Here is a 7,736-nt window from a genome sequence, read left to right as displayed (position 1 = left end):
TTATTCTATATAGATTTAGCTTTTTAAAAACTTACCTAGTGAAATTAAGCTTTTCATGTTAAGATCAGTTATAGAAAAACATTAGAAACAGCAAAGACAGTTTTTATTACTTTGCTATTTGAGAAAGAACAGCAAGGTAGCTGATATAAAAATTCTATTAAATTGATGTTTTATAGATTATATTCTAAATTCAAGTGAGATTTGGCCTGATCACAATTTTACATTTATATTCTGTGCATTAATGATCAAGGTGTGGTAGAAAGTCCAAAAGAATGAAAAATTTTATATATTTGTTGCACTATAGACGTTAGCAAGACTGTGGGCCAGAGTACTTGAGAAAGATGTTCATCAAGTGTTGAAGTTTAAAAAATGATTCTTCTTAATCCTCTAATATCAAGAAATCTAGTTAGCTAATATGTTCAGTGTTTGCATTATTGCCTCCTACTCTTATCATGGGTCTCAGCACAAAAGTTACCCCTCCAGAGAGCTCATCCCCTACCCCTGTAGCTAAAGTTGCCTATCCCTGCCCCATTTCATGATTTTTTTTCATATTGTTTCTATGATAAATTATCTTACTTATCATTTGTTTATCTCTGGCCTTCTCCCACTAAAATGTGAGTTCTGAGAGCGCAGGAAACCTGACTGCCTAGAACAGCATCAGACACATAAATGAATGGAGACAATGAACATGGATCACTAACCTGTAGGTTTGCAGCCTCATCCATGTTCTGTTGTTGGGGGTAGTGGGGGTTAAAAGTAGATAAAACCTCACATAATTAGAGTCCTATCACTGTTTCCCAGACTTCTATTCCTATATTATGGAACAATGAGGTGACAATACCCTTACATTAAAAAGGGTCCCTGCCAGGAAAGCCGGGAAGAGGCACGGTATCTAGTTTCTCGTCTCCTGCTCCTGACCCTTCCCGGGATCCGTGATGCCGAGGCAGCTACAAGGAGCGACGAACGGTCGGGGTTGAGCCCCACGTGAGCTGAGGGCTTGCGCTCTTCTGGCCCTATCCTCCGGGCCCGCCCCACTTGAAGAAATGAGTGGTGGATTGGCCCCAAGTAAAAGCACAGTGTATGTATCCAATCTGCCCTTTTCCCTGACCAACAATGACTTATATCGGGTGTTTTCCAAGTATGGCAAAGTTGTAAAGGTTACTATAATGAAAGATAAAGATACCAGGAGGAGTAAAGGGGTTGCATTTATTTTTGGATAAAGACTCTGCACAAAACTGTACCAGGGCAATAAACAACAAACAGTTATTTGGTAGAGTGATTAAAGCAAGCATTGCTATTGACAATGGAAGAGCAGCTGAGTTCATCCAAAGACGAAACTATTTTGATAAATCTAAGTGTTATGAATGTGGGGAAAGTGGACACTTAAGTTATGCCTGTCCTAAAATTATGCTTGGAGAACGTGAACCTCCAAAGAAGAAAGAGAAAAAGAAAAAAAAGAAAACTACTGAGCCAGAAGAAGAAATTGAAGAAGTAGAAGAAAGTGAAGATGAAGGGGAAGATCCTGCTCTTGACAGCCTCAGTCAGGCTATAGCTTTCCAGCAGGCCAAAATTGAAGAACAAAAAAAAAAAATGGAAACCCAGTTCAGGAAGTCCTTCAACATCAGATGATTCATGACGCCCAAGGATAAAGAAAAGCACATACTTCAGTGATGAGGAGGAACTTAGTGATTAAAAATATATATATTATGTAAATATCATTAAAAAAATTTTTTTAAGTCTTGGAGTACCAAGTTCCCTTGGGATTAAAAATTACTTTTAGAATTTGAACATAAGAACACTTAGTACCAAATACTTTTTTACTTTAGATAGTTGATAGGAAATGGTAATTTTATAGTATCATATTTATCTTGCATCAAGATTTGCTAATAATCATTAATCTTTAAAATAGTTCATTTGAATAAAAAAGAAAATGTAATACTATCATAACAATGCTATCCCAAGAAGAAAGTGAAAGTCGCTCAGTCGTGTCCGACTCTTTGTGACCCCGTGGACTATACAGCTCATGGAATTCTCTAGGCCAGAAATACTGGAGTGGGTAGCTTTTCCCTTCTCCAAGGGATCTTCCCAACCCAGGGATCGAACCCAGGTCTCCCACATTGCAGGCGTATTCTTTACCAGCTGAGCCAGAAAGGTAGATAGTAAAAAGATTTGAGAAGTTCATTATGAAAGTTTATTCATTATAAAAGTTTATTCATGAAATAAATTTCATCTTTAAAACAAAAACTTCATAAAGACTGTCAAAAGTTTGGAGTGATTTATTGTTATTCATGTTAATAAAGTTTTCTCAAGAGACAAAAAAATAAAAATAAAAAGGGTCCCTGCCCCGATCCTGCACTTTATTTAAAAGGGTCCAGGTGTCACAAGCACTCTCACCGAAATTTTTATCAAACTATGCAGGTCAAGCAGCAGCAGTAAGAACTAGACATGGAACAACAGACTGGTTCCAAATCGGGAAAGGAGTACGTCAAGGCTGTATATCATCATCCTGCTTATTCAACTTATATGCAGAGTATATCATGCAAAATGCCAGGCTGGATGAAGCACAAGCTGGAATCAAGATTGTCGGGAGAAGTATCAATAACCTCAGATATGCAGGTGACACCACCCTTATGGAGGAAAGTGAAGAGGAACTAAGAGCCCCTTGATGAAAGTGAAAGAGGAGAGTGAGAAAGTTGGCTTCAAGCTCAACATTCAGAAAACTAAGATCATGGCATCCGGTCCCTTCACTTCATGGCAAATAGATGGGGAAACAATGGAAACAGTGAGAGACTTTATTTTGGGGGGCTCCAAAATCCCTGTAGATGATGACTGCAGCTATAAAATTAAAAGATGCCTGCTCCTTGGAAGAAAAGCTATGACAAACCTAGACCGCATATTAAAAAGCAGAGATATTACTTTGCCAACAAATCTCCGTCTAGTCAAAGCTATGGTTTTTCCAATAGTCATGTACAGTTGTGAGAGCTGGGCCATAAAGAAGGCTGAGTGCCGAAGAACTGATGTCTTCGAACTATGGTGTTGGAGAAGACTCTTGAGAGTCCCTTGGGCTGCAAGGAGATTCAACCAGTCCATCCTAAAGGAAATCAGTCCTGAATATTCATTAGAAGGACTGATGCTGAAGCTCCAATACTTTGGCCACCTAGTGGGAAGAACTGACTCAGGGGAATACATGTAAATCCACGGCTAATTCATTTCAATGTATGACAAAAACCAAAAAAAAATTAAATTAAATTTTAAAAAAAGAAAAAGAAAAGACCCTGATGCTGGAAAAGATTGAAGGCAGGAGGAGAAGGGGATGACAGAGGATGAGATGGTTGGATGGCATCACCAACTCAATGGACATGAGTCTGAGTAAACTCTGGGAGTTTGTGATGGACAGGGAAGCCTGGCGTGCTGCAGTCCATGGAGCTGCAAAGAGTCGGATACGACTGAGCAATTGAGCTGAACTGATGCATGCGATACTCCTGGGGTCTGGCACTCACTCACGTGGTGCCATTCCTAACCTAGATATCCACTCTAATGAGCAACACTGTCCAGGTCTCAGAGAAATGCCTTTCTACTCTGCTTGCCCTACAACCTCAAAAGCTGTCTGAATTTAATAAAGGCTTGTGATTTTTCAGTCAGAAATGCACACTGTTTTGAGAGTGTGGGAGGGTATCATTGAGAGAATTCAGTGAAAAAATTCAGTAGGTGAAAAGAGAAACTAATTCACCTGACAACTTTACTGTAAGCTGGTTAACATCAAGGTATTTCCTGGGGGTTCTTTTTTGTTTTCTTCATTTTCCAGTTACCTGACTCAAGAGATGCTTGGGAATCAGGGACGTTGTGATCCGCAGTAGCATGCAGTGGCTGTGTACTCTCCACGGTATGAAACAGTTACTCATCCAAACTTCACCCGCCCAAAGACATGTATAATAATAAATTCAGTTGTGTTTTGTATTTTGCCAACTTTCTGCTTTGTCATCATAAATGTGTATTTTAAGGCGAGAGGATAGAACATATTTTATTTCACAATTTGCTCACTTGAGTTATAATTTTTAAATATTTAACATATGGTGTGTGGGCCTCCATTTGGACTCTTGCTCTAAGATGTACAATTTTTAGAAACAGCTTTGCAATGAAGACATATGAAACAGTTCTTTTTCTCCCTATCTGGACTGTAAGTCATAGTTGGTCTAAAAGGAAAGGTTTCCTTATATTTGCAAGAAATTACAACCATCCCCATCAGATAATTCAGTCCCATATTAATTCTTGTTCTGCTTGAATCTAGTTCTGAAATTCTTACCCAGTTCAGTTTTATGATCTTAAAGTTATAAGAAAACTCTCCTTGTCAAAGTTACTCTATTTGGACATACCAGACTTCCAGGAATTTTGCATCATTTCTAGAAACAGCATAATACTTATTTGACATGCTTCTTATGCCCAGAAGATCCCCTGGAAAAGGAAATGGCAACCCACTCCAGTAATCTTGCCTGGAGAATCCCATCGACAGAGTCTGGTGAGCTACAGTCCACGGGATCTCAAGAGTTGGACACAACTTAGCAACTAAACCACAACCACCATGTAATTTAACGTGTGTGTGTGTATGTGTGTGTAAGGTCCAGCCCTCTTAGCTAATCAAAGACCTGATGTGAGAGAAAAAAAACTGACAGGACACAAAATCTTTGTTTTCTCAAGGCAGAGCACTGAAAAGGCAAATAAAATCCCCTCAATTTCTCATCAAGAACAGACTGATAATCCAAAAACTCATGTGAGCCAGTAGAGAATTCTGTAGTACATCATTACAAAGAAACTCAAATATTTTGTATCAAAGTTTACTACCCACACAGCTTCTCTGATAATTGATCACATAGCATAGGAAGCAGACACATAATATAGCAGGAAAACATGGAGTTTGACCCTGGATTTTTCTCTTAGAATAATTCCTCCACTTGTCTTACCATCTTTTACCAAAAGCACACATGCTAGTTTTCCTATACAGTCATTTTGTTTCATTCTTATTATTTCTAGTAGTTTTATACAAATCAAATTTTGGCTACTGCAGTCTCTATTTTTAGAAGTCTCTTTTACTCACTTTTATATTCATTGCTTTCCTGCACATTCTCTTAGCTTAATCAGGCTTTGTCATCACCTGCATCTTAAATCTGCAGCATCTTTCGTCCTAGCTTTGCAAAATGTGATGCTAAGGTCTCTAACTTATTATCCTGCTTTTCCATCTTGTCTTCCCTAAGCTAGCAGAGCAGTGGACAACCATTTGTCACTTCACCTTTTGATTCATCCTCATAGTAAGTTTTTTCAATATGGCATGTACATGTTCACAAATAGATCCAAATATCCCCAGTTCTTCTACAAAAAGGAGCAAAATTCTAATGATGTCAGCTACCAAAAAGATATGGGAAACCATTTAAACCATAATTTTTGCTAAGAAGTTCACTTAAAAACTTCTACCTCACTTACATTCATCTAATTCATTTGCTCTTGAATCATACCTAGTTTTAACAGTATATTAAATTTAGTTTACCCAAAAACAGCTGCACTGTAGTCAATAATGATAATTCTGAAGCACGCCCACTCTAATCAAACCAACAGACCTAAACCAGCTTTTACCTATCAAATGTTAATACCATCCCCAACCATGAGAACTTGAAAACACCTGGGCTGGTTTCTGAGCATATACTTAGAAAGCATTTCTTTGCCTTTAACTGAATAGAGCTTTTTACAAATAAATCTTAGCAATACCATCCAGAGGTTTAAAAAATTACAGCATATCTATTATATGCATACATAGATATATAGACAAATAGACTTTTTTAAGTTAGCCACTTTTCAGGTAAAAAAAAACTCAAAAGAATAGTTGAATCACCATGACCATCTCAACTGGACTAAGTTAAATTTACAAACTCTGATGGCAAAAGTGTTCTACTAAAGAATTTTATATTCATGCAAAGAGGATCCTTTTAGGGACTTCCCTGCCGGCTCAGTGGTAAAGAACCTGCCTGCCAATACAGGAGACTTGGGTTCAACCCTTGTTTGGGAAGATCCCCTGGAGAAGGAAATGGCTATCAACTCCAGTATTTTTGCTTGGGAATCCCACGGGCAGAGGCAGACTACAGTCCCATGGGGTCGCAGAGAGTTGACACAACTTAGCACACCTGCAAGGATCCTTTTAGAGCTATTTTTGGAGTCTTTAAGTTTCTACAAACCAATTAAAATGTGCATTCCATTGTCTCCAAGAGATTTAAGATTCTCTTTTTGCTTTGAAGGCGGATTTATCTAAAACAAAGGTTCCCCAGAATGGCCATTACAATTCCAAATCATTCAAAGTTCATCTATATATATATATATATTATTTTTTTTTTTTCTTCTTCTTCTTCTTCTTCTTCCCAGAAAGGCACAAGACCCTGACCCAAGCACCAGGGGAAACTATCTTGGTTTGGATTCCCGAAAATACTTTCCAGAGATAAATTGACTTTAACTTTGCAAAAATTTCAATGCATTGAAAATGACTTCTCAAACTGGTAACTGAGGAGCCTTGTTTTCCAAGAGCTCTTGCCAAACACACAGAATCACATGTTATCCCTCCTTTTAAAGAGGATGAGTGGCAGACCAAGAAACATCAGCAGAGAACATGAACAGAACAGAAAAACAGCAGTGGAACAGTGTGCATGATAAAGCTGGAAAGCGTATTACACAAAGAGTGGAGCTCAGACCCAAGGCGGACTTACCAGGGACTCTGCAGCTGGCGAGAAGATGCAGGCAGAAAGGGTTCATGGGAGGCGGCAGCCAGTTTGCCCACTGGCCTTGAGGTTGCAGGGTTCATCTTCTTTGAGCCCCACTTCAGGCACCATTAAATGTCCATGGTTCAAAAGTGGCCATGTCATAATAAAACCAATGAGTCAGCAACTAATAAAAACTATTGCCCACATTCTGAACAATGGTTTAGCAAATTAGACTACCCAAATGAGAACATGGAAAAAGAGGCACACACGGTTACAAACAGCTTATATAGTGAGAAGGCAGCGTCGTCACAGTAATTGGTAATTAAGCTAAATTAATGACTAAATTGGTTTTGTCTGCTCAGAGAACCTTCAAGACTGGTCTCCATTTGATTTCAATTTTAACATCACAAAGTATGCTCTCTGTTTTAGGAGGTGGTCATGTGCATGCATGCTAAGTCGCTTCGGTCATGTCCAACTCTGTGTGACCCTATAAACAGCAGCCTGCCAGGCTCCTCTGGGCAAGGATGGGATTCTCCGGGCAAGGATACTAGAGTGGGTTGCCATGTCCTCCTCCAGGGGCTCTTCCTGACTCAAGAATGGAACCTGCATCTCTTAAATCTACCTGCAATGGCAGGTGGGTTCTTTCCCACTAGTGCCACCTGGGAAGCCCAGGAGGTGATCACAAGCCAACCCAAACTGAAAGGGAGTGGACACAGACCCCATCTTTCAATGGGAGGAGTGTCAAGAAATTGCAAGCTAGTTTCTAAACTGCCACAATCTTCAGCAGGTTGCAGGCTGTCTTTGTAGCTGCCCCCATGGAGACAGTGAGACTTTCTAGGAGCAAAAAATGATCTATAGTAACAGGCAACCTCTGGTCACAGAAAGATCTCCCCCTATAACAGTAGGAAAGATGTAAATTATTCCAATGTCCTTGCACAATTCCTTTACCTCTAATCTTAGATCTAAAACAAAGTGCATCCAAGGACTTTCTAATTCCAA

General features: G+C 39.2%; 1 pseudogene; it reads left to right on the top strand.

Annotated features, from left to right (window-relative positions):
- Nucleotides 1-872: 872 nt before the first annotated feature.
- On the top strand, nt 873-1,977 carry LOC139032460 (zinc finger CCHC-type and RNA-binding motif-containing protein 1 pseudogene; annotated as a pseudogene).
- The last annotated feature ends 5,759 nt before the right edge of the window (nt 1,978-7,736 follow it).

Source organism: Odocoileus virginianus, chromosome 3, assembly GCF_023699985.2.
Source record: "Odocoileus virginianus isolate 20LAN1187 ecotype Illinois chromosome 3, Ovbor_1.2, whole genome shotgun sequence".
NCBI classification, from domain to species: Eukaryota; Metazoa; Chordata; class Mammalia; order Artiodactyla; family Cervidae; genus Odocoileus; species Odocoileus virginianus.
The sequence above is the reverse complement of the archived record's forward strand: the minus strand, read 5'-3'. Positions and strand labels throughout refer to the sequence as shown.